Genomic DNA, 27,821 nt, shown 5'->3' with positions numbered 1-27,821 from the left:
GTAAGGTTTTGCACTTGGGGACCAAAAACATAAAACACAATACACGTTAGGAGGTTGGTTGATGATAGATTAGGCAACAGCATGCAATGTCAAGCGGCAGCTGCCAAAGCCAACAGAATATTAGCATGCATAAAGAAAGGGATGTATTCCAGAGATAAGACTATAATCCTTCCACTTTATAAAACTCTGGTCCAGCCACATCTGGAGTATTCTGTCCAGTTCTGGTCACCAGTCCTCAGGAGCAGAGGCGGCTCTCTAATTAGGCAAATTAGGCGGTCGCCAAAGGCCTCGCACTCACAGGGGCCTCGCGGCCGCCTAATATGCCGAGTTACAGAGCCGCCTCTGAGGCTGGCAGCAGGGATCTCCCTGCCATCAGTACAGTCCCGACTCTGAGTCCCGGCCAGTCTGTAAGCAGGATAATCTGCTACGATTCGGGGCTGTGATCAGGAGCAGCTCACCGCGGAATGGGAGCTCATTGACATCTCCTGATCACAGCCAAATACTGGAGCCGCAGCGCTGACACTTCTCCCTCACAGACCACAGATGGGGGAGGAGAGAGAGCTGCTTCTGCTCCTCCACCCGACCTCTCCACCTGTGCTTGCCCCGCCCACACTCCCCGACAGTTTTCATCTCAGAAGATGAGGTATGGGCGGGAATAATTTGCAGACCAGGAACAAGAAGAGGAAAGATGGTGCCTGAATCCTGATCCCTCCATCCGTCCATCCATCCCTTCCAGTGAGTACTCTGATCTAAGGGGCACCCTTCCTCCATCTCTTTCCATTCCATTCTTTCTCCCTCTCCTCCTTTCTTTCTTTTCTGTCTGTCCCCCTGTCTGTCCATCTGTCTGTCCCCCTGTCTGTCCATCTGTCCCCCTGTCTGTCCATATGTCTGTCCCCCTGTCTGTCCATCTGTCCCCCTGTCTGTCCCCCTGTCTGTCCATCCGTCTGTCCGTCAGTCTGTCCGTCAGTCTGTCCCCATCTGTCCATCCATCTGTCCCCCTGTCTGTCTGTCTGTCCGTCTGTCCCCCTGTCTGTCTGTCTGTCTGTCCGTCTGTCCCCCTGTCTGTCCGTCCATCTGCCCCCCTGTCTGTCTGTCCATCTGTCCCACTGTCTGTCCGTCCGTCTGTCCCCCTGTCTGTCCGTCCGTCTGTTCCCCTGTCTGTCTGTCTGTCTGTCCCCCTGTCTGTCCCCCAGTCTGTCCCCCTGTCTGTCCCCCTGTCTGTCCCCCAGTCTGTCCGTCTGTCCCCCATCTGTCTGTCTGTCTGTCCCCGTCTGTCCGTCCATCTGTCCCCCCGTCTGTCCGTCCGTCTGTCCCCCCATCTGTCTGTCCGTCTGTCCGTCCGTCCGTCCGTCCCTCTGTCCGTCCGTCCGTCTGTCCCCCCGTCTGTCCCCCTGTCTGTCCGTCCGTCCGTCTGTCCCCCTGTCTGTCCGTCTGTCCGTCCGTCTGTCCCCCCATCTGTCCGTCCGTCTGTCCCCCCGTCTGTCCGTCCGTCTGTCCCCCTGTCCGTCCGTCTGTCTGTCCCCCTGTCCATCCGTCCGTCTGTCCCCCTGTCCATCCGTCCGTCTGTCTCCCTGTCCGTCCGCCTGTCGGTCCGTCCGTCCCCCTGTCCGTCCGTCTGTCTGTCCCTCTGTCCCCCTGTCCCCCTGTCTGTCCCCCTGTCCCCCTGTCTGTCCCCCTGTCTGTCTTTCCCCCTCATGCAAGCACAAATCCTTCTTTTTTTTTTTTTACTATACAGACCAGGATCCCTCAGTTTCAATCCAGTTCTCCTCTACCCATCCCTCATCATCTACCCACTCCCCCCTTTTACCCCCTCCTCCTTCTCCCCTACCTCATGGTTCCCAGTCCCATCCTTCTCCTATTCATCCCATGTGATTTCCACAGTACACATCCCACCCACACAAGCAGCAGTAATTAGATGCTCGGCCTTGGGGTTCTTCCTTAACCTCTGCGAAGGGGGTGAGTGGGGCCTCATGTCTAAATTCTGCCTAAGGCCTCACAAAGCCTAGAGCCGCCTCTGCTCAGGAGGGATGTGTTGGAGCTGGAGAGGATCCAGAGAAGGGCAACTAAACTGATTAGGGGGTTGGAGGACCTTAATTATGAAGAGCGTCTGCAATCGCTTGATTTATTCTCCCTGGAGAAGAGACGCCTGAGGGGGGACATGATAGCAATTTATAAATATCTCAATGGGGATCTCAGCTTAGAAAAAAAGCTGTTCATTCGAAGGGATTGCATGAGGACTTGAGGGCATACAATGCGATTAGAGGAGAAGCGTTTTAACCTCAGGCAACGTGGGGGGTTCTTTGCTGTTAGGGCTACAAGATTGTGGAATTCTCTACCACAAGAGGTGGTTTCTGCGGGAAGTATGGTGGCTTTCAAAAGACTCTTAGACTTACATCTCAAGGATCAGGACATTCAGGGGTATGTGAGATGAGTACAGCCACACACACCTACACAGGGGGAACTGGATGGACTATTGTCTTTATTCAACCTCACCTACTATGTAACTATGTAACTATGTAAGGACAGATGTCAGGAGTGCTGTCAGGTGACACGGGCTCAACTGAGGAGTAGAGTGTAAGTGACAACTTGGCCCTTGCCAGAGCACCTCACAAACATTGATGGGCCGGTGATCCTAATGGCCCCAGGTTTGGCTACTTTGCTGCAAGCTGACACCAGATCACTGCCCTCTGGATTGCCCCATTAAGGAGTTGCACAAAAAGGATGTCCACATCACTGACTGTGGAAACCTCACACTGGACCTCATGCAACTTGGATTCTGTGCCTCTCCACTCTTCCTCCAGACTCTGGGACCTTCATTTCCAAATAAAATGCAAAATGTTCCACAGTCCGTGATGATTTGGGGTGTCATCTGCTGGTGTTGGTCCACCAAAGTCAGCGCAGCCCTCTAGCAGGAAATTCTAGAGCTCTTCATGCTTCCCTCTGCTGACCAGCTTTATGGAGATGCTGATTTCATTTTCCAGCAGGACTTGGTACCGCCCACACTGCCAAATCTACCAATACCTGGTCACATGATCATGGGATCACTGTGCTTGATTGGCCAGCAAACTGGTCACAATTAGCACTTGGAAGAACATCTGTAGTGTCCCCGTTATTAGAAAAGTCTGCCAAGCACACACTTCTGAAGACTTATTGCTAAACAAACATGGCTACAATCAGTGCATTAATACAAAATGTGGATAGGGATTTCCTACAGACATTGCTTGGTGGCACCCGGCACTTTCTATTATTGATTGCAACATCGGAATGCCTAAATCAAGGACAGACGGCAGGAGTGCTGTCAACATAGTCAGGTGACACGGACTCAACTGAGGTGTAGAGTGTAAGTGACAACTTGGTCCTTGCCAGAGCACCCCACAAACATTGATGGGCCGGTGACCCTAATGGCCCCAGGTTTGGCTACTTTGCTGCAAGCTGACACCAGATCACTGCCCTCTGGATTGCCTCACTAAGGAGTTGCACAAAAAGGATGTCCACATCACTGACTGTGGAAACTTCACATTGGACCTCATGCAACCTGGATTCTGTGCCTCGCCACTCCTCCTCCAGACTCTGGGACTTTGATTTCCAAATAAAATGCAAAATGTTTCACAGTCAGTGATGGTTTGGGGAGCCGTGTCATCTGCTGGTGTTGGTCCACTGTGTTTTATCAAGTCCAAAGTCAGCTCCGCCCTCTAGCAGGAAATTCTAGAGCTCTTCATGCTTCCATCTGCTGACCAGCTTTATGGAGATGCTGATTTCATTTTCCAGCAGGACTTGGCACCGCCCACACTGCCAAATCTACCAATACCTGGTCACATGATCATGGGATCACTGTGCTTGATTGGCCAGCAAACTCACCTGACCTAAACCCCTTAGAGAATCTGTGGGGGATTGTCAAGAGGAAGATGAGAGACACCAGACCCAACAATACAGAGGAGCTGAAGGCCGCTATCAAAGCAACCTGGACTTCCATAACACCTCAGAAGTGCCACAGGCTGATCGCCTCCATGCCACGCCGCATTGATGCAGTAATTCATGCAAAAGGAGCCCCGACCAAGTATTGAGTGCATCCTATACTGTACATGGACAGACTTCTCATCCTATACTGTACATGGACAGACTTTCCACTAAGACAACATTTCTGTATTACAAATCCTTTTTTTTTTTTTTGGTCTTATGTAATATTCTAATTTTCTGAGATACTGAATTTTGGGGTGTCACTCGCTGGAAGCCATAATCATCAAAATTAAAGAAAGAAATGCTGGAAATATATCACTCTGTGTGTAACATCTATAGAAAATACAGGAGTTTAACTTTTTGAATTGAATTACTGAAATAAATTAAACAAGATAGAATGGTCAGAGGAATTCTCAAGGCCACCGCGTCCCACATTGAATAGGAAAAGGACATTTGGGATACTCTTAGTAAGAGCTGATAAAACCTTACTCAAAATTACAAGTTAAAATTTATTACATTTTATTCACAACTTTGTTAAAAGCCAAAAGATAAAAAAGATATGTATACATTTGTTAAAAAAAAAACATGAAGATAATTCATATTTAACCTCCTTACCATGTACTGCGCAGGCAGCCGCTCCTGCGTGAATCGCCGTAAATGTACGAGGTCATGAGCAGGAGGCTAGGGGGCGAGCGCTCGCCACCGCCGGTGCGCTACCGCCCCCGCTCATCAGCGGGGAAGCCGCTGCAGCAGGCAGGCAGCTCTGATTGCCCCCTGACACCCGCAATCGCTCCCCGCTGAGAGAGAAGGACGGTCGGATGTTTTAAACACAGCTGACCGTTCTTCTCCCTGGAATGATCACAGAGAGCCTTCTATATAGGATCACATGTCTCTATGGTCATTTCACAATCCCACCCCCCCCCCCCCCCGCCCCACAGTTAGAATCACTCCCCTAGGCTCACATTTAACCCTTTGATCGCCCACAATGTTAACCCCTTCCCTGCCAGTGTCTTTAGTACAGTGACAGTGCATATTTTTAGCATTGATTACTGTAGTAATGTCACTGGTACCCCCAAAAGTGTCATAAATGTCAGTTAGGGGTCCGATCTGTCCGCCGCAATGTCACAGTCCCGCTAAAAATCGCAGATCGCCACCATTACTAGTAAAAAAACAAAAAAAAACAATAAAAATGACATAAATCTTTCCTGTAGTTGGTAGACACGATAACTTTTGCGCAAACCAATCAAAATACGCTTATTGCGATTTTTTTTATGTAGCAGAAAACAAATTGGCCTAAAATATTTAAAAAAATATATATATATATTTTGGGAATGTTATATAGCAGAATGTGAAAAATATTGATTTTTTTTTCAGAACTGTCGCTATTTTTTTGTGTATAGCGCAAAAAATAAAAATCGCAGAGGTGATCAAATACGACCAAAAGAAATCTCTATGGGGGGGGAAAAAAGGACGCAAATTTCATTTTGGTACGGCGTCACACTGACAGCGCAATTGTCAGTTAAAGTTACGCAGTGCCAAGTTGTAAAAAAAAGTGACCTGGTCATTAAGGGGGCAAATCCTTCCGGTCTTAAAGTGGTTAATGTTCATATAGTTGGTTCATCGCAGTCGTTTGTCCCGGTGTAGCATTCCCTGCATGTTTTGCCGTATTAATGGGCTTCCTCAGCAGATGTGCACCACCACGCCTGGACAGATTCATTGCATACAGAAAATAAGTGATAAGTACATACCAGCTATACAAAAAAATATATAAAGATATTATTCAATGTACTGTGATGTTCAGAACTTTAGTTGTACCAAGAGCTGAAAATCAAATAAGAAACATTTGTACAGTGTGCATAAGTATAAATATAGAGGTTGGTGAAGGGTATCTTACCATGAAGACACTATTAGGTTCACATTGGGTTAACAAAGAATGTTCAAACAAGGGTGATTTACCTGTCCAGGTGTGGCAGTGCAAATCCCTTGAGGAAGCCCATTAACCACTTTACCACCGGAGGATTTTCCTGCTTTACGTCCAGGCCACTTTTTGCAACTTGGCACTGCGCGACTTTAACTGACAATTGCGCGGTCATGCAACGCCGTACCCAAACAAAATTTACGTCCTTTTTTTCCCACAAACAGAGCTTTCTTTTGGTGGTATTTGATCACCTCTGCGCTTTTCATTTTTTTCGATATTAATAAAAAAAGAGCGAAAATTTTGCGAAAAAATTGACATTTTCTACTTTGACAGTTAAAAAATATCCAATATATTCAATTTTTGTCATATATTTAGGCCAAAATGTATTTAGCTACATGTCTTTGACAACAAAAATTCTCAATGAGCGTTTTTTTAACCGCTTTAAGCCCGGAAGATTTTACCCCCTTCCTGAACAGGCCATATTTTGCGATTCGGCACTGCGTGACTTTAACGGACAATTGCGCAGTCGTGTGACGCTGTACCCAAATTAAATTTATGTCCTTTTTTTCCCCAGAAACAGAGATTTCTTTTGGTGGTATATGATCACCTGTGCGATTGTTAATTTTTTGCGATATAAACAAAAAAAGAGCGACAATTTTGAAAAAATAACAATATTTTTCACATTTTTTTATATGAAATTCCCCGCAAAAAAATGTAAAAATCAAAATTTTTTAACATTTTAGGCCAATTTGTTTTCTGCTACATATTATTGGTAAAAAAAAAATCGCAATAAGCGTACTTTGATTGGTTTGCGCAAAAGTTATCGCAGCTACTAACTACGGGAAAGATTTATGTAATTTATGTCACTTTTATTGTTTTTTTTTAACGAGTAATGGCGGCGATCTGCGATTTTTTTTGCGGGACTGCGACATTGTGGCGGACAGATCGGACCCTTGACTGACATTTTTGGGGATACCAGTGACATTACTACAGTAATCAGTGCTATACATATGCACTGTTACTGTAATAATGACAATGGCAGGGAAGGGGTTAACTTTATTGGTGATCAAGGGGTTAAATGTATGCCTGGTGCTTACTGATGTGTGTGGGAGACACAGGCACAGATCGCAGGTTGAGCTATGCTGAATCCTATAATCTGTCCCTGCCTGTCACAGAGAAGATCCGCCTGCTTTGTTTACACAAGCGGGCGGATTTCCTCACTCGATCCCCGACGATCGGGGAAGAGCAGCGGTGATCACTGCCTCTCCTCCCCAGGCCTGACTCCCGCTGTGTCTGAATACAGCGAGAGCGAGCCTCCGGCGGCGTGCACGCACCGCCCATAAGGGGAGGAGTCCAGCGACGTAGGTCTACGTCGCTGGATGACAACGAGCCACTATGCCGCAGTACGCTCAATGTGAGCGGTCGGCAAGTGATTAAAATGGCGAAACATGTAGGGAATGCTATACCAGGACAAACAACTGCAATTAACCCACTTTATGAACATTAAACATGAATCATCTTCATGTTTTTTTTTTTAACAAATGTACGGTATAAGTATCTTTCTGATCTTTTGAAATAAATTAACTTTTTGAGGATTTTCCAATTTTATGAGATGCACCAGTATATCGCATAGTTTGTGGACTCTATAAATAATATACACTGATTGGGGTTATTTTTGCCAAAGAAATGTAGCAGTATACATTTCGGGCTAAATTTATTAAAAACAATTATTTATTTGCAAAATTCTATAACAGAAACAAAGAAAAATGCGTTTTTTTCAAAATTTTCAGCATTTTTTCGCTTATTTAGTAAAAAATAAAAAACCCAATGGTGATTAAATAACACCAAAATAAATCTCTATTTGTGTGAACAAAACAATACAAATTTAGTTTGGGTAAAGTGTAGCATGACCGCGCAATTGTCGTTCAAAGTGTGACAGCGCTGAAAGCTAAAAAATTGGCCGGGGCAGAAAGGGGCTAAAGGTGCCGGGTATTGAAGAGGTTAATTTTTCTAGAATATACCAGAAGGTCGAAAACTTCCCGTTTTGAAGCTCTCTATGGTATAGTTCTAAATAAATAGAAATCATCGTTCAGACTGCGGCAATCTTACAAATATTGTTTTAATTTTTGTCCCTTTGGCGGTGCAGGTGTTCCAGGATGTCATTGTCATCCATCAGAATAGCGCGCTGTCACGTTCCTTATATGGCTGATATTTGAGTTTAAGTGCCAATAAACACTTCATGAGCACAATGCTCTTCCTTTATACCGACATCTCATTGTCAGGAGTTGCCAAGGCAAAGTGACAAAACCGGAGTGTGAATTCTGACTGACTGTATAAATGGGATGTCACTCATTGTGTGTATGGAGGACGTCAATCAGGGATCAATCAGAAGCTTTCCAAGGGCACCAAAACCTACCTGAGACATTGTTCACTTCTTGTCTACCGCAGTCACTGAAACACAAAAGAAACATTGATTTCCATGATTTATTCATTTTTTATCTACAAAAAGATTATACACATTTAAACTGTGTTGGCAGAAAAAAAAAAAACCACAATGGACTCTATATGTATGTATGTATGTAGGAGGTCCATACTGTCCACAATTGGCTCTGTATGTATGTAGGAAATCCATACTGTCCACAATTGGCTCTGTATGTATGTAGGAGGTCCATACTGTCCACAATGGACGCTGTATGTATGTAGGAGGTCCATACCGTCCACAATGGACTCTGTATGTATGTAGGAGGTCCATACTGTCCACAATCGGCTCTGTATGTATGTAGGAGATCCATACCGTCCACAATCAGCTCTGTATGTATGTAGGAGATCCATACTGTCCACAATCGGCTCTGTATGTATGTAGGAGGTCCATACTGTCCACAATGGATGCTGTATGTATGTAGGAGGTCCATACCGTCCACAATGGACGCTGTATGTATGTAGGATGTCCATACTGTCCACAATGGACTCTGTATGTATGTAGGAGGTCCATACTGTCCACAACGGATGCTGTATGTATGTAGGAGGTCCATACTGTCCACAATGGACTCTGTATGTATGTATGTAGGAGGTCTACACCGTCCACAATGGACTCTGTATGTACTGTATGTATGTAGGAGGTCCATACTGTCCACAATGGACGCTGTATGTATGTAGGAGGTCCATACCGTCCACAATGGACGCTGTATGTATGTAGGAGGTCCATACTGTCCACAATGGACTCTGTATGTATGTAGGAGGTCCATACTGTCCACAACGGACGCTGTATGTATGTAGGAGGTCCATACTGTCCACAATGGACTCTGTATGTATGTATGTAGGAGGTCTACACCGTCCACAATGGACTCTGTATGTACTGTATGTATGTAGGAGGTCCATACTGTCCACAATGGACTCTATATGTATGTATGTAGGAGGTCTACACCGTCCACAATGGACTTTGCATGTATGTAGGAGGTCTACACTGTCCACATTAGACTCTGTATGCATGTACAGTCGGGTCCATAAATATTGGGACATCGACACAATTCTAATATTTTTGGCTCTATACACCACCACAATGGATTTGAAATGAAACAAACAAGATGTGCTTTAACTGCAGACTTTCAGCTTTAATGTGAGGGTATTTATATCCAAATCAGGTGTACGGTGTAGGAATTACAACAGTTTGTATATGTGCCTCCCACTTTTTAAGGGACCAAAAGTAATGGAACGATTGGCTGCTCAGCTGTTCCATGGCCAGATGTGTGTTATTCCCTCATTATCCCATTTACAAGGAGCAGATAAAAGGTCCAGAGTTCATTTCAAGTGTGCTATTTGCATTTGGAATCTGTTGCTGTCAACTCTCAATATGAGATCCAAAGAGCTGTCACTATCAGTGAAGCAAGCCATCATTAGGCTGAAAAAACAAAACAAACCCATCAGAGAGATAGCAAAAACATTAGGTGTGGCCAAATCAACTATTTGGAATATCATTAAAAAGAAAGAACGCACCGGTGAGCTCAGCAACACCAAAAGACCCTGAAGACCACGGAAAACAACTGTGGTGGATGACCGAAGAATTCTTTCCCTGGTGAAGAAAACTCAATTCACAACAGTTGGCCAGATCAAGATCACTCTCCAGGAGGTAGGTGTATGTGTGTCAGATCAAGATCACTCTCCAGGAGGTAGGTGTATGTGTGTCAGATCAAGAACACTCTCCAGGAGGTAGGTGTATGTGTGTCAAAGTCAACAATCAAGAGAAGACTTCACCAGAGTGAATACAGAGGGTTCACCACAAGATGTAAACCATTTGTGAGCCTCAAAAACAGGAAGGCCAGATTAGAGTTTGCCAAACAACATCTAAAAAAGCCTTCACAGTTCTGGAACATCCTATGGACAGATGAGACCAAGATCAACTTGTAGCAGAGTGATGGGAAGAGAAGAGTATGGAGAAGGAAAGGAACTGCTCATGATCCAAAGCATACCACCTCATCAGTGAAGCATGGTGGTGGTAGTGTCATGGCGTGGGCATGTATGGCTGCCAATGGAACTGGTTCTCTTGTATTTATTGATGATGTGACCGTGCAGATGGACAATGACCCGAAGCATACTGCGAAAGCAACCAAAGAGTTTTTTAAGGGAAAGAAGTGGAATGTTATGCAATGGCCAAGTCAATCACCTGACCTGAATCCAATTGAGCATGAATTTCACTTGCTGAAGACAAAACTGAAGGGAAAATGCCCCAAGAACAAGCAGGAACTGAAGACAGTTGCAGTAGAGGCCTGGCAGAGCATCACCAGGGATGAAACCCAACGTCTGGTGATGTCTATGCATTCCAGACTTCAGGCTGTAATTGACTGCAAAGGATTTGCAACCAAGTATTAAAAAGTGAAAGTTTGATTTATGATTGTTAATCTGTCCCATTACTTTTGGTCCCTTAAAAAGTGGGAGGCACATATACAAACTGTTGTAATTCCTACACCGTTCACCTGATTTGGATGTAAATACCCTCAAATTAAAGCTGAAAGTCTGCAGTTAAAGCACATCTTGTTTGTTTCATTTCAAATCCATTGTGGTGGTATATAGAGACAAAAAGATTAGAATTGTGTTGATGTCCCAATATTTATGGAACTGACTCTATGTATGTATGTATGTATGTATGTATGTAGGAGGTCTACACCATCCACAATGGACTCTGTATGTATGTAGGAGGTCCATTTTACCACCATGGACTCTGCATGTATGTAGGAGGTCCATTTTACCACCATGGACTCTGCATGTATGTAGGAGATCCATTTTACCACCATGGACTCTGCGTGTATGTGGAAGGTCCATCTTACTACAATGGACTCTGCATGTATGTAGGAGGTCTACACTAAATACAATGGACTCTGTATGTATATAGGAGGTCCATACTGTCCACAATGGACTCTGTATGTATGTATGAAGGAGGTCTACACTGTCCACAATGAACGCTGCATGTATGTAGGAGGTCTACAATGACCACAATGGACTCTCTATGTATGTAGGAGGTCCATACTATCCACAGTGGACTCTGTATATATTTACCGTAGGTCTTCACTGTCCACAATGGACGCTGTATGTATGTAGGAGGTCCATACTGTCCGCAATGGACTCTGTATGTATCTAGAAGGTCCATACTATCCACAATAGACTCTGTATGTATGTAAGAGGTCCATCTTACCACAATGGACTCTTCATGTATGTAGGAGGTCTATTCCAATCACAATGTACTCCTCAAGCATGTAGGAGATCTACTCCGGCCACAATAGACTCTGTATGTATGTAGGGGGTCCATCATACCAAAATTGGCTCTACATTTATGTAGTTGGTCCAGCTTACCACATAGGACTCTGCATGTATGTAGGAGGTCCATTCCAACCACAATGGACTCTGCATCCATGTAGGAGATCTACTCCGACCACAATGGACGCTGCATGTATGTAGGAGATATACTCCGACCACAATGGATGCTGCATGTATGTAGGAGATCTACACTGACCACAATCGACTCTCTATGTATGTAGGAGGTCCATACTGTCCACAATTAACTCTGTATATATTTAGGAGGTCCACACTGTCCACAATGGACTCTGTATGCATGTAGGAGATTCATGCTGACCACAATAGACTCTGCATGTATGTAGGAGGTCCATCTGTATGTATGTAGGTGATCTATTCTGAACCACAATGGACTCTGTATGTATGTAGGAGATTTACTCTGACCACAATGGACTTTGAAAGTATGTAAGAGATCTATTCTGACCACAATGGACTCTGTATGTATGTATGTATGTATGTATGTAGGAGGTCCATATTGACCACAATGGACATGTACCTTGTATTTGTCATTTAGCAATCGTAAAGCAAAATCCTTTAAGGAGAAGCACATTCAAAGCTTGTTCTGCACTCCTGTGACCCATTTTCATCAGACAGCGGGCTGAAGCCCATTGTCAGCTGACGCCACAGAGACGATCCAGCCTGAGCTAAGATCGCGACCATATGATCGAGATCCACCCTGATGCCTGGACCAGCACCTCAGACTCTCAGCGATCCCTGGCAAGACTGAGCCAGCTGCTCCTGCCCCCTCCACAGTCCAGAATTCCAGTGAGTGCAGGGGGGCAGAGCAGAGAGACAATAACTGACAGTCACCAGCTCTGAGAACTGAACGATCAGCAGTTTTTGATCCCTCGGTTCTCAGTCTTAGAGCCGCCAGGGGACAGATGAAGTATTCACCTAGGTAAGTAAAATTCCTAGAAAAAAAACAAAAAAACTTCTCTTTTAATCAAGAGATACCCAACTAGGACCTGGACTCTTTATGGCCGGAACTTGTGCCGAGTCTTATAGCCCCTCTATAGGTGATACTAAGAACTCCCAGTACTCCCAGTACCTGTAAGGGCTGGAAAACTTATCACTACACTACCTAACCACCAATTGTGTTATGTTGATCTGTGGTTTTGCCAAGAGTACACTGATATTTGGACAACAATAAAGCCACGGCTTCCCTTGGACAGATGAATACAGGAAAGAGAGAGATGAATATAGGAAATAAAATCATGGTTTCTATAACCATTCATCCAAATTTAGCCAATGACATCACCTGGGAAACTCCACTCTTTTGTTTATTTATACTGAACTGTCAACTGACAGATTTTTCAGCGGGCATTGATATTGACAATGCTTTACATCTATTTGTGAAGTACTTGATTGTGGATTTATATCATGGCGTACCACCACTATGTTGAGGGCACGTGGCCTGGCATAGTTCAGGTGAGGGGTGGTGCATGCTCGTCTTTTCACCCTTTTCCTTGCCTGCCTTTGCCTGCCAGGAGGCATGCTCAGTTAAGGGTCTGGTATACAAAAGGGGGGATATGATCTCCATGTATAAATACATAAGGGGGGATATGATCTCCATGTATAAATACATAAGGGGGGATATGATCTCCATGAATAAATACATAAGGGGGATATGATCCCCATGTATAAATACATAAGGGGGGATATGATCACCATGTATAAATACATAAGGGGGGATATGATCTCCATGTATAAATACATAAGGGGGATATGAACTCCATGAATAAATACATAAGGGGGATATGATCTCCATGTATAAATACATAAGGGGGGGGGGGATGTGATCACCATGTATAAATACATAAGGGGGGATATGATATCCATGTATAAATACATAAGGGGGATATGATCACCATGTATAAATACATAAGGGGGGGATGTGATCACCATGTATAAATACATAAGGGGGGGATATGATCACCATGTATAAATACATAAGGGGGGGATATGATCTCCATGTATAAATACATAAGGGGGGATATGATATCCATGTATAAATACATAAGGGGGATATGATCACCATGTATAAATACATAAGGGGGGGATGTGATCACCATGTATAAATACATAAGGGGGGGGGATATGATCTCCATGTATAAATACATAAGGGGGGGATATGATCACCATGTATAAATACATAAGGGGGATATGATCTCCATGTATAAATACATAAGGGGGGGTATGATCTCCATGTATAAATACATAAGGGGGGGGAATATGATCTTCATGTATAAATACATAAGGGGGATATGATCTCCATGTATAAATACATAAGGGGGGATATGATCTCCATGTATAAATACATAAAGGGGGGGATATGATCTCCATGTATAAATTCATAAGGGGGGATATGATCTCCATGTATAAATACATAAAGGGGGGGATATGATCTCCATGTATAAATTCATAAGGGGGGGGGGGTATAAGCTCCATGTATAAATACATAAGGGGGGGGGTATGATCTCCATGTATAAATACATAAGGGGGGATATGATCTCCATGTATAAATACATAAGGGGGGGTATGATCTCCATGTATAAATAAATAAGGGGGATATGATCTCCATGTATAAATATATAAGGGGGGGGTATGATCTCCATGTATAAATACATAAGGGGGGGTATGATCTCCATGTATAAATACATAAGGGGGATATGATCTCCATGTATAAGGGGGAATATGATCTCCATGTATAAATACATAAAGGGTCCATATAGTGAACTTGGTGTTGAGTTGTTCACTTTCAGGTCATCAAAGAGGACAAGGGGGCGCTCTTTACATCTAGAGGAAAAATCTCCAAATCCGGAAAGGTTTATTCACAGTAAGAGCTGTGAAAATGTGGAATAGACTCCCTCCAGAGATGGTTCTTGCCAGCTCAGTACATTGCTGTAAAAAAAAGTCCTGGATTCTTTCCTGGGTGTACATAATATAAATGGGTACTAATATTTATAGGTAAAGTTGATCCAGGGAATATCCGATTGCCTCTCGGGGAATCAGGACAGATTTTTTTCCCCTACTGTAGAAAATTGGATCATGCTTTGCTGGGGTTTTCACCTTCCTCTGGACCACCTGCGGGTATAGGATTGTGTATAGGGGATTGTATGGTTGGGGTGGGTATAGGATTGTGTATAGGGGATTGTATGGTTGGGGTGGGTATAGGATTGTGTATTGGGGATTGTATGGTTGGGGTGGGTATAGGATTGTGTATATGGGATTGTATGGTTGGGGTGGGTATAGGATTGTGTATATGGGATTGTATGGTTGGGGGGGTATAGGATTGTGTATATGGGATTGTATGGTTGGGGCGGGTAAAGGATTGTGTATATGGGATTGTATGGTTGGGGCAGGTATAGGATTGTGTATATGGGATTGTATGGTTGGGGTGGGTATAGGATTGTGTATATAGGATTGTATGGTTGGGGTGGGTATAGGATTGTGTATATAGGATTGTATGGTTGGGGAGGGTATAGGATTTTGTATATGGGATTGTATGGTTGGGGGGTATAGGATTGTGTATATAGGATTGTATGGTTGGGGTGGGTATAGGATTGTGTATATAGGATTGTATGGTTGGGGTGGGTATAGGATTGTGTATATAGGATTGTATGGTTGGGGCGGGTATAGGATTGTGTATATGGGATTGTATGGTTGGGGTGGGTATAGGATTGTGTATATGGGATTATATGGTTGGGGAGGGTATAGGATTGTGTATAGGGGATTGTATGGCTGGGGAGGGTATAGGATTGTGTATATGGGATTGTATGGTTGGGGCGGGTATAGGATTGTGTATATGGGATTGTATAGTTGGGGCGGGTATAGGATTGTGTATATGGGATTGTATGGTTGGGGCGGGTATAGGATTGTGTATAGGGGATTGTATGGTTGGGGTGGGTATAGGATTGTGTATATGGGATTGTATGGTTGGGGTGGGTATAGGATTGTGTATATGGGATTGTATGGTAGGGGCGGGTATAGGATTGTGTATATGGGATTGTATGGTTGGGGTGGGTATAGGATTGTGTATATGGGATTGTATGGTAGGGGCGGGTATAGGATTGTGTCTATGGGATTGTATGGTTGGGGTGGGTATAGGATTGTGTATAGGGAATTGTATGGTAGGGGCGGGTATAGGATTGTGTATACGGGATTGTATGGTTGGGGCGGGTATAGGATGGTGTATATGGGATTGTATGGTTGGGGCGGGTATAGGAATGTGTATATGGGATTGTATGGTTGGGGCGGGTATAGGATTGTATATATGGGATTGTATGGTTGGGGCGGGTATAGGAATGTGTATATGGGATTGTATGGTTGGGGCGGGTATAGGAATGTGTATACGGGATTGTATGGTTGGGGCGGGTATAGGATGGTGTATATGGGATTGTATGGTTGGGGCGGGTATAGGAATGTGTATATGGGATTGTATGGTTGGGGCGGGTATAGGATTGTATATATGGGATTGTATGGTTGGGATGGGTATAGGATTGTGTATATGGGATTGTATGGTTGGGGCGGGTATAGGATTGTGTATATGGGATTGTATGGTTGGGGGAGTATAGGATTGTGTATATGGGATTGTATGGTTGGGGAGGGTATAGGATTGTGTATATGGGATTGTATGGTTGGGGCGGGTATAGGATTGTGTATATGGGATTGTATGGTTGGGGCGGGTATAGGATTGTGTATATGGGATTGTATGGTTGGGGTGGGTATAGGATTGTGTATATGGGATTGTATGGTTGGGGCGGGTATAGGATTGTGTATATGGGATTGTATGGTTGGGGCAGGTATAGGATTGTGTATAGGGGATTGTATGGTTGGGGCGGGTATAGGATTGTGTATAGGGGATTGTATGATTTATTTATTTTTTGGTTGAATTAGATGGACTTGTGTCTTTTTTCAACCTGACTTACTATGTAAGTGTCCCTTTCATAGGATTTTAGATTAATGGTTGCATATTCTGCTGTAGTCATTTCTCCAGCAATAGGACATTTGAAATAAATGCATGATGACATTCGCTCCAACAGTTGGAAAGGTAGAGGTGAGATAATAAACGGCCGTTCATTCTGCCCAGATTGTGTCCTGCCAAACCCCATATCCCTTCCAGCCAGAGCCATCCAGGTCTTCACGGTTCTCGGAGCGAGTGTCAGGCTTGGCAACTCATTCATCTAATTAAGGGTAGACATGAAATACAAGGGGGTCTGTAGATGATTAAATGGAGGTGAGGCAATAACTGCGTGAAATGAACTATGGGGCATGTATAATGTTCACCGTCAGAGCGTTCTTCTAGACCATTTGAATGTCGGAAATCATATTTTCTGCACCTCTAAGCCCAATGTACATAGAAGCTTAGAACTGATAACCGGGAGGTGTGCAATGAAGGCAACGCTGGTGTCCCTTTCATTCCGTCATTATTACCTTTTATTCAGCTCCAGAATACTGCACCGCGCTTTACAACCCCCAGAAATCACAGAATAAATATGAAAGGATTAGCATAATCGAACAAAAAATGAAGCAGACAGTAAAACGGCCCAGCCTGCCAGAGCTTACAGAAAATTGTAGCACATCCTAAGGAGGAATTGCAGTTTAAGGGGATCCCCCACTTCTGCACAGGGAGGCACCCCAAATCTTCACCAGCACTCCAGAGACAGAGAACAGTCCATGGCTTTGTTTTTATGTTTAGGGAGTTTCAACTTGGATAAGGATGGGAAGTTATTGGATGCAACTTGGCTTAATCACTTTGGCTGCTCAATGACCAGGGCCTTTTTTGCGATTCGGCACTGCGTGATTTTAACGGACAATTGCGCGGTCATGCGACACTGTACCCAAATGAAATTGACGTCCTTTTTTTCCCACAAACAGAGCTTTCTTTTGGTGGTATTTGATCACCTGTGCGATTTTTATTTTTTGCGCTATAAACAAAAATAGAGCGACAATTTTGAAAAAATAACAATATTTTTCACATTTTTTTATATGAAATTCTCAAGAAAAAAAGGTAAAAATCAAAATTGTTTAACATTTTAGGCCAATTTGTTTTCTGCTACATATTTTTGGTAAACAAAAATCAAAATAAGCGTATTTTGATTGGTTTGCACAAATGTTATTGCCTTTAATAACTACGGGAAAGATTTATGTCATTTTTATTGTTTTTTTTTTAACGAGTAATGACGGCGATCTGCAATTTTTTTTGTGGGACTGCGACATTGCGGCGGACAGATCGGACCCCTTGTAACGCTGAGCGCTCCGGTCCCTGCTTCTGGACCGGAGCGCTCACAGCGTTCGTTCCAGATCCACTCACCTGTGCCCGCTCCAGCTCCCTCCTCCGCTCCCCGCTCACATGGTTCCCGGAGCGCGCGCCCCTGCACCATAGGGCGCGCACGCGCAGGTCGTTTGAAATTTAAGGGGCCTGTGCACCAGTAATTGGTGCCTGGTCCAAACCTCCCTTCCTGTGACCTGTTTCCTGTTTCCTGTGACCTGTTTCCTGTGACCTGTTTCCTGTTTCCTATATAAGTGACCTGCCCCTTCCAGCCATTGCCGGATCTTTGTTGACTTGTTGCCTTAGTGAAAGCGTTATTTGTGTAATCCTTTGCCTGTTGCCGAACCCTTTGCTAACGACTATCGCCTCTGAACCTGTGCTGCCTGCCCTGACCTTTGCTACGTCTGACTACGCCTCTGCCTGTCCCTTTTGTACTACGCCTATATCAGCAGTCGGTGAGGTTGAGCCGCTACCAGAGGACACGACCAAGTTTACTTGGAATATTAGAAAAAGGTTGCCCCTTGCGGCGGGCTCTGGGGAAAACCAGTAACTACTTAGAACCGATCCTCCGGTACGGTCCACGCCAATCCCTCACTGACACAGCGGATCCACTCCCTGCACCGCTCCTGCTACCAGTCCGGACCCTGACAGTAAGATCTGGCCATGGATCCCGCTGATGTGCCTCTGCCTAGTATCGCGGACCTTACTACAGTTGTGGCCCAGCAGTCGCAGCAGATCGCTCAGCAAGGTCAACAGCTGGCACAGTTGACCGCCATGCTGCAGCAGCTTCTTCCAGCACAGCAGCAGCCGCCTCCACGCCTGCATCTGCTTCACCACCGCAGCCTGTGGCCGCCGCCACTTCTAGAGTCCGTCTGTCCATGCCGGCCAAGTACGACGGTGATCCCAAGTTGTGCCGCGGATTCTTATCCCAATGCTCCCTTCACCTGGAGATGTCGGCTGACCAGTTCCCCTCGGAGCGAGCCAAGGTGGCATTTGTCGTTAGCCTGCTTTCGGGGGAAGGCCCTGGCCTGGGCTACACCACTTTGGGACCGCAACGATCCTGCCACTGCCAGTGTCCAGAGTTTCTTTGTGGAATTCCGGAGTGTTTTTGAGGAGCCAGCCCGGGCTGCCTCAGCAGAGACTGCGTTATTGAACTTGTCCCAGGGGAGTTCCTCTGTCGGAGACTATGCTATCCGTTTCCGCACCCTGGCTTCGGAACTCTCCTGGAATAACGAGGCGCTCTGTGCTACCTTTAAGAAAGGCTTGTCCAGCGCCATAAAGGACGTCCTGGCCGCACGAGAAGTCCCTACCAACCTGAGTGACCTCATCCATTTGGCCACCAGGATTGACCTGCGTTTTGCTGAGCGACGAGAGGAACTGCTACAGGAAAAGGGAAGTGCTCGTCCCAGACGCTTTCCTCGTCTGGCTCCTATCTTCCAGCCTCCACCGCAACCCTCTTCTGGGCCTCCCGACGAGGAAGCCATGCAGGTGGATCGGTCTCGCCTGACCACGCAAGAAAGGAACCGCCGTAGAGACGAGAACCTCTGTTTGTACTGTGCCAGTACTGAGCACTTTCTAAAGGACTGTCCTCTCCGTCCACCGCGTCAGGGAAACGCTCGCACCTAGTCAACGTGGGAGAGGCGTTGCTAGGTGTGAATACCTCCTCTCCACGCATTACGGTACCCGTGCGGATTTCCGTGTCCGCCAAGATCTCCTTTGCTGCCTCTGCCTTTCTGGATTCCGGTTCAGCCGGTAACTTCATCGACGCCTCGCTGGTGAACAAGTTCCACATCCCTGTGGTTCGTTTACTGAAGCCCATCTTCATCTCCACAGTTAATGGAGAGAGACTCGACGGTATGGTGCAGTTCCGTACAGAACCCCTCCAGATGGACATCGGAGTCCTGCATTCTGAGTGATTGGAGTTTTTTGTGTTACCCCATTGCACCTCAGAACTCCTCTTGGGTCTGCCCTGGCTCCAGCGCCATTGTCCCGTTCTGGATTGGACCTCCGGAGAGGTTCGAAGCTGGGGTTCGGCTTGTTTCGGCAGATGTCTCAAGTCGGTACGAGTCAAGTCTGCACCTGTTATTTCTCCTCCTCCCGGTCTGCCTGAACCATATGCAGATTTTCCAGACGTTTTTTGCAAGAAACAGGCGGAGGTGTTGCCTCCACATAGGCCATATGACTGCCCCATTGACTTGCAACCTGGCACTACGCCGCCTAGGGGAAGAATCTATCCTCTCTCCCCTCCAGAGACTCTAGCCATGTCAGAGTATATCCAGGAGAACCTGCAGAGAGGGTTTATCAGGAAATCCTCTTCTCCTGCCGGAGCAGGATTCTTCTTTGTTGCGAAGAAGGACGGTACCATTAGGCCTTGCATAGACTTTCGGGGTCTGTACAGCATTACTGTAAAGAACCGTTACCCTCTTCCCCTGATTACGGAACTCTTTGACCGGTTACAAGGTGCCAAGTACTTCAGCAAGTTGGATCTCAGAGAGGCCTATAACCTTATTCGCATCCGAGAGGGTGACGAGTGGAAGACGGCTTTTAACACCCGAGACGGGCATTTTGAGTACTTAGTCATGCCTTTCGGGCTCTGTAACGCTCCAGCGGTCTTCCAGGAGTTCGTTAACGACATTTTCCGAGACCTGCTCTATACCTGTGTCGTGGTCTATTTGGATGACATCCTCATCTTCTCTACTAACTTGGATCAACACCGTGCTCATGTCCGCTTAGTACTCTCCCGTCTCAGAAAGAACCGTCTCTACGCTAAATTTGAAAAGTGTTTGTTCGACCGTACCAGCCTTCCCTTCCTGGGCTACATCATTTCTGCCAAGGGACTACAAATGGATCCTGCCAAACTGTCTGCCATTCTGGACTGGCCTCGTCCCTCTGGCCTTAAGGCCATCCAGCGATTCCTCGGATTCGCAAACTATTATAGACAGTTCATCCCGCATTACTCCACCCTTGTGGCACCAATTGTAGCCCTAACCAAGAAGGGGGCTAACCCGAAATCTTGGCCGCCCCAGGCCGAGAAGGCCTTCAGCGCTCTTAAGTCTGCCTTTGCCACCGCCCCAGTTCTGTCCAGACCGGATCCTACTAAGCCGTTCTACCTGGAAGTAGACACTTCCTCTGTTGGTGCTGGTGCTTTGCTCATGCAAAAGACTACGAGAGGCAAGTCGGTTACTTGCGGGTTTTTCTCTAAGACTTTCTCTCCCGCTGAAAGAAATTATTCTATTGGGGATAGAGAATTACTCGCCATCAAGCTGGCCTTGGAAGAGTGGCGGCATTTACTGGAAGGATCGGTACATCCAGTGAACATCTACACGGATCATAAAAATTTATCTTACCTCCAGTCTGCTCAGAGACTAAATCCCCGCCAAGCTCGCTGGTCTCTATTTTTTGCCAGATTTAACTTCCGGATCCACTTTCGTCCAGCGAGCAAGAACCTCAGGGCCGATGCCCTCTCTCGTTCATCTGATGTCACAGGAGAGGAAGTCAAGCCACAGCACATTGTGCCCCCGGAATGTCTGGTCACCGTGGCACCTATAGACTTGCGTAACCTCCCTCCCGGAAAGACCTATGTTTCTCCCCGTCTTCGCCTAAAGGTTCTTAAGTGGGGACATTCTTCTCTTCTCGCAGGACATCCTGGCGTCCGAAAGACTCTACAACTTATCTCCAGGAGATATTGGTGGCCATCCTTGGAGAAGGACATCTCTGAATTTGTACAGTCCTGCTCTGTATGTGCCAGAGACAAAACCCCTCGCCAAAGACCCGCCGGCTTTCTCCAGCCACTTCCCATACCAGAGACCCCTTGGTCCAATATCGCGATGGACTTTGTTACGGACCTACCACCATCTCACGGGAAAACGATAATTTGGGTCGTCGTAGATCGCTTCTCGAAGATGGCGCACTTCATCCCGTTGCCAGCCTTACCATCCGCACCTCAGTTGGCCAAGCATTTCCTCCGACACATCTTCCGGTTACACGGCCTGCCTTCACATATTGTCTCCGATAGAGGAGTCCAGTTTGTGTCCAAGTTCTGGAGGGCTCTCTGTGGACGGCTTAAAATCAAGCTGGATTTCTCTTCTTCATACCACCCCCAAACCAATGGACAAGTAGAGCGGGTCAATCAAATCTTGGGCGACTACCTTCGCCACTTTGTTTCCTCCCGTCAAGACGATTGGGTCGACCTCCTCCCGTGGGCGGAGTTCTCCTATAACCACAAAGACTCTTCCGCCACCAACAAGTCTCCCTTCTTCGTGGTTTACGGTCGTCATCCTCTGCCTCCTCTGCCGTTATCCTCCTCCTCCGGTGTACCTGCAGTGGATGACCTGGTGCAAGACTTTTCTGCCATCTGGCGTGAGACGCGCCTGTCCCTCTTACAGGCCTCATCCCGCATGAAAATCCAAGCGGACAAGAAACGTCGGTCTCCTCCTGTCCTGGTTCCTGGGGACAGAGTTTGGCTCTCCTCCAAGTACGTCCGCTTCAGGGTTCCTAGTTACAAGCTTGGTCCTCGTTATTTGGGACCCTACAAGGTCAAGAAGAGGATCAATCCTGTGTGTTACCAACTCCATCTCCCTCCCTCCCTTAAAATTCCCAACTGTTTTCATGTCTCCCTCCTCAAGCCTGCGGTCTTTAATCGCTTTTTCCCCAAGAATCTTCCTCCCACACCTGTATCCGGTACCTCGGATGTCTTCTCCGTTCAGGAGATATTGGCCTCTAAATTGGTCAGGGGGAGAAGATATTTTTTGGTGGACTGGGAGGGCTGCGGTCCTGAAGAGAGATCCTGGGAGCCAGAGGAGAATATCTTGGACCGTAACCTCATCCTCAGGTTTCTGGGTACCAAAAAGAGGGGGAGACCAAAGGGGGGGGGTACTGTAATGCTGAGCGCTCCGGTCCCTGCTTCTGGACCGGAGCGCTCGCAGCATTCGTTCCAGATCCACTCACCTGTGCCCGCTCCGGCTCCCTCCTCCGCTCCCCGCTCACATGGTTCCCGGAGCGCGCGCCCCTGCACCATAAGGCACGCGCGCGCAGGTCGTTTGAAATTTAAGGGGCCTGTGCACCAGTAATTGGTGCCTGGTCCAAACCTCCCTTCCTGTTTCCTGTGACCTGTTTCCTGTGACCTGTTTCCTGTGACCTGTTTCCTGTTTCCTATATAAGTGACCTGCCCCTTCCAGCCATTGCCGGATCTTTGTTGCCTTGTTGCCTTAGTGAAAGCGTTATTTGTGTAATCCTTTGCCTGTTGCCGAACCCTTTGCTAACGACTATCGCCTCTGAACCTGTGCTGCCTGCCCTGACCTTTGCTACGTCTGACTACGCCTCTGCCTGTCCCTTTTGTACTACGCCTATATCAGCAGTCGGTGAGGTTGAGCCGCTACCAGAGGACACGACCTGGTAGTTACCGCCGCAGCAAGCCCATCCCGCCTTGCGGCGGGCTCTGGTGAAAACCAGTAACTACTTAGAACCGATCCTCCGGTACGGTCCACGCCAATCCCTCACTGACACAGCGGATCCACTCCCTGCACCGCTCCTGCTACCAGTCCGGACCCTGACACCCCTGACTCACATTTTTGACACTTTTGGGGGTACCAGTGACATTACTACAGTAATCAGTGCTATAAATATGCACTGTTACTGTAAAAATGACACTGGCAGGGAAAGGGTTAACTTTATTAGAGATCCAGGGGTTAACTGTGTCCCTAGGGGCGTGCTTCTAACTGTCAAGGGGCGTGGCTTTTGATGTAACCACAGAGACATACGATCCTACATAGAAGGATCGTATGATCTCTGCAGTTACACCAGGGAGAATGACAGGCGGCTTTGTTTACATCAGCCGCCTGCCTTTCTCCCTCTCCAGCGGGAGATCGCCAGTGGCCGGCGGACATCGGAGCCACCGGTCACTCGCGCGGGGATCTCAGTGAACGAGCGGGTGAGGGAGCGCGCCTCCGGTGGCGCGCGCTCGCCCCCTGCAGGCTCCTGGGCGAGCGACGTAGTACTACGTCACTTTGCCCAGGAGGGGCTGACCGCCGCAGTAAATGTACTTGCAGCGGTCGGGAAGTGGTTAAATAAATTTAAGGACAACTTCCAATATACCAGTGGTCTCCAAACCGCAGCCTGGGGGGGGGGGGCAGATGTGGCCCTTTGCTTGCCTTTATCCAGCCTTTGAGACACACTTCCTCCCACTGATACGATACACTATTCTGCCAACTGACATCCACAATGGGGCACCATTTCTCTCGCTGACACCAACAATGGGGCTCTTTTCCTCCTATTGACAGCAATGATGTGGTACTAATGGGGCTCTTTTCCTCCTATTGATAACAATGATGTGGTACTATTCTTCCCCTAATACCAAATATGGCGATGTTTACTACTACTGATGCAAGGAAAATTTCCACTCCCGCTGGACACAGTCCAGCCCCCTTAAAGTCTGAAGGACAATAAACAGGCCCTTTGTTTAAAACGTTTAGAGACCCCTGCTATAGACAGTCTCTATATACAGTCTCTATATACAGTATCCTCTTCTTCAGCCACTTGCACACACTTGGTTCCTGCTGGCTCATTTCTTGAGGGGAGCTGAGAGGGCCTGACTGTCCGCTCATCAATAGCCCATTACAGGCAGGAACTCGCAGTTCCTTGACAATAGCACACTGGAGTGACACAGCTCACACTTTCACATCACTTCCTCCCTGTGGTCACCAAGCCCAGCACCACATCTTCAGGCAATGCCAACCCATCTGGCTGCATCTTCCCCTTTACACCAGTCCACCTGAATGACTCTTCACCAGTTCAACCGGTGACTCTCAGGAGATCTCCAGGGAATGGCAGAAGACTTAATCACACCGCTGTCTTCATGGGACACTGACTACATGTGGCAGTCTCCCCCCTTTGGCGTCCCCACAGTGCTATTCACTCTGTCTTCTCTTGCTCAGGTGCCCCCAGAAAGGGCTTCCTCTTGTGTGTTATGGCCGGATCCTTCCAAGCCCCACCCCGAGGCAGGACAACCCCCCCCCCCCCCCAAACTAGGGGCACATCTTAATGGCCACCGACAGCCTCCTCAGCACTGTATCTCCATCCTCCACCCAAATGAACATATCTATTTATAAGGTAAACTCTTCCCCCCTGGCAGCCCACTACTGGGGAGGCTCCATAAATATGCATGGCAGCTCTTCCCTGCTATGTGTATGGTGAACAAGATCGGTGCTAATTCAAAGTGACATCAAGTATAAATATAAATCCGTGCTTAATCAAATATAATATAACAATAATATGTCAAAACAACGATGCTGTGAGTAAATCCAAATGTGCAACAAATAAAAATAACTTAAAATATGCTAAATATCCAGAAAATCGTGAACCAATAAGAATCCAAAAATCAATCCTTATAATATGCAAATGAAAAGTGGAATGAATGTCCAAAATAGTTGTGCTAGAACATAAAGTCCTATATGCGTGAAACAATCTTCAAAAAAATATCAAAGTCGATCATTGGTGAAGTGAAGATACAATAACTAAATATCGGTCCAATCTCGGTGATATATAGTGTGTAGTGGCCGCTTACTCTCAAACACACAATGAAAGCGCATATGTGTGATCCAAAATACAGGCTCTGTGCTCCAAACCAAGCTCCACAGACGATCCTCTCAGATGGATGGATGGCGGGATCCCTGTGGTCAGCAATGGGCAAATCTCCTGATACAATGTGGGTCCTTCGCTGTGTCCTAGGCACCAATAAAGTGTCCCACTGTTAAAGGTGTCTTATAAATATCGCCATGCAAAGGAAGGAGAGAACCGCAGATCCCAAGGAAAAGGCAAATTTATCACGCAAAAAAACACTTGCAAGGAAGGTGTACATTAGCTCTTCACTGCTCCCGCCCTCCAGGTCTGGAAGTTTCTACAAACTTCCAGACCAAGAGGAACTACCAGAGAGAGCTGCCAGATGAGCCATCCGGCCCTGGGTTACTGAACCCTGACCTAAATTCACAGCTCGGGCTTAGTCCTGAGCTAAATAAATGTATCTATGCTAACAAGCCTACACTACAAAACCTAACCTACATCTAGCACACATTAGAGGGTGCTACACAATCTATGCCTTCCAGAGCTTACAACCAATCTATTCATTCATCAGAAGCATTCCCTAGAACTAAACTCTGTGTTTTGTAGGGATAATTTAGGTTTGCTTCAAAAAAATACACTGAGACCTGAGGAAGAGAAAATGGACAGATGGTCTGCATGACTAAGGGGAGGAACAGGTCAGAAAAGGGTTACAAAATGTGATTTCAATGTGGAGAGTGTGTAGGTCTTACTAGATTGGGTGCTGAAGGACAGACAGGCAAGGTGGAGCCGCAAGGGTTGTTTGTGTGAAGGGTGCAGGGTATTCATTCTGGAAAGTTCAGGTAAAGAGGAAGTCCCCTCACCCAACCACTCTAGAATTGGGTTCATTGTAAGCAAATGACTGTGGGGAGGTATTCATTATAAAAAAAGAAAAAGAAATTGTCGCAGCAGATTGGTGGGTCATGGGGTCTTTGGTGGTCAGTAAACACTTGAATTGTTATAAAACTGGGGGCCCATCTGGGTTATGGCACTTCCACTTGAATGGTTATTTGTGGTTCTCTCAGGAGCTCGGTCCCCCAGGGAAAAAGTAAAAACGCATGAGTTCATAATAACGTCTTCGAGATGGTTGGGGAGTGGCTGGGATTCTAGTTATAAATTGTGCCTTTAGTTACACCCAAAGATCCCTCCTGGTTGCATTGTCAAGATTGTTTATCGTTATGTTATTTGTGATTTTATTTATTTCACTTTGTAAATAGAATGGCTGCTGTGGTCATCTAAACCCATGTCATGCTGTCCATGTTATTATTTTATTGGTTGATAGAAGGACCAAGGATGAGGAATCCTTTAGTCATGACTTTTCCTTAAAGGATAAGTTTGCCTTTTTTTTCCCCCCCCAAATTCCAGCTCCCCTATGTATTAGTATATCATTAATGTACCTTTGTTGCAGAAAAGTAAAAACTGTCCTAAATTCTAGGGTAGGCTTTACCTCAGCCTCCAGGTATACGTCCATAAAGTGTTAGTAATCCCAGGAGCCTGCACTCACTATAACTGGTCTCCAACAGTACACAGAACATGGAAATGCAATTGCTTTAGTCAGGGCTTTTTTTCTGCCGAAACGTGCTGGAACGCCGTTCTGGCACCTATGGCTGCCCTCTCTCTTCTGACCTATCATGTAACACATTTGCCTGTAGAGGAAGTTTTCTGCACAACTTACTTCCTCTACAGGCTTCTCTGTACTAGCGAGCTCAGGTGAGTCCTGCCCTCAATCCCTAGTGAGTCAGGTCCCAGCACTGCAGCTGCTTATGGTGATCCAAGAGGCTGCTTGCAGGGTAGAGGTTCTCAGTCATTGCATTCCCACCTGCCACTGCTACTTTGACAGTTCTGATGGGCAGAGCTCTCTGATCATCACTGTACTGTGCTGAGTTTAAAAGTAAAGATCCCGAAATAGATGAGTAGTACAGGCACAAATTAATATGAGCCTTTCTGAACTCGGTTTCATGGAAGCCTTGAGTACTGGCTGTGTTTCTGGATGAAAGCAGGAAGCGGCTGAACGCCACCGTAAAAAGCGTGGAACGCAGTATGATGCCAGACTGGAGGTGTTGTCACAGGGAAGGCGTGCTGACGTATGGATGGGTGGTAACACGTTTTTGAAGCAACAGATTCTTCTTCAGACCTGATTGGCTGATGGGCATGTCAGTTTTATATACTGTAAGGAGAATGGATGGAGGGACAGTTGTGAAAGTTTTATTACGACTAGTGTGGACATTTTTCATTATG

This window comes from Pelophylax lessonae, assembly GCF_965119305.1.
Source record: "Pelophylax lessonae genome assembly, chromosome: 4".
NCBI classification, from domain to species: domain Eukaryota; kingdom Metazoa; phylum Chordata; class Amphibia; order Anura; family Ranidae; genus Pelophylax; species Pelophylax lessonae.
Note: the sequence above shows the minus strand (reverse complement) of the source record.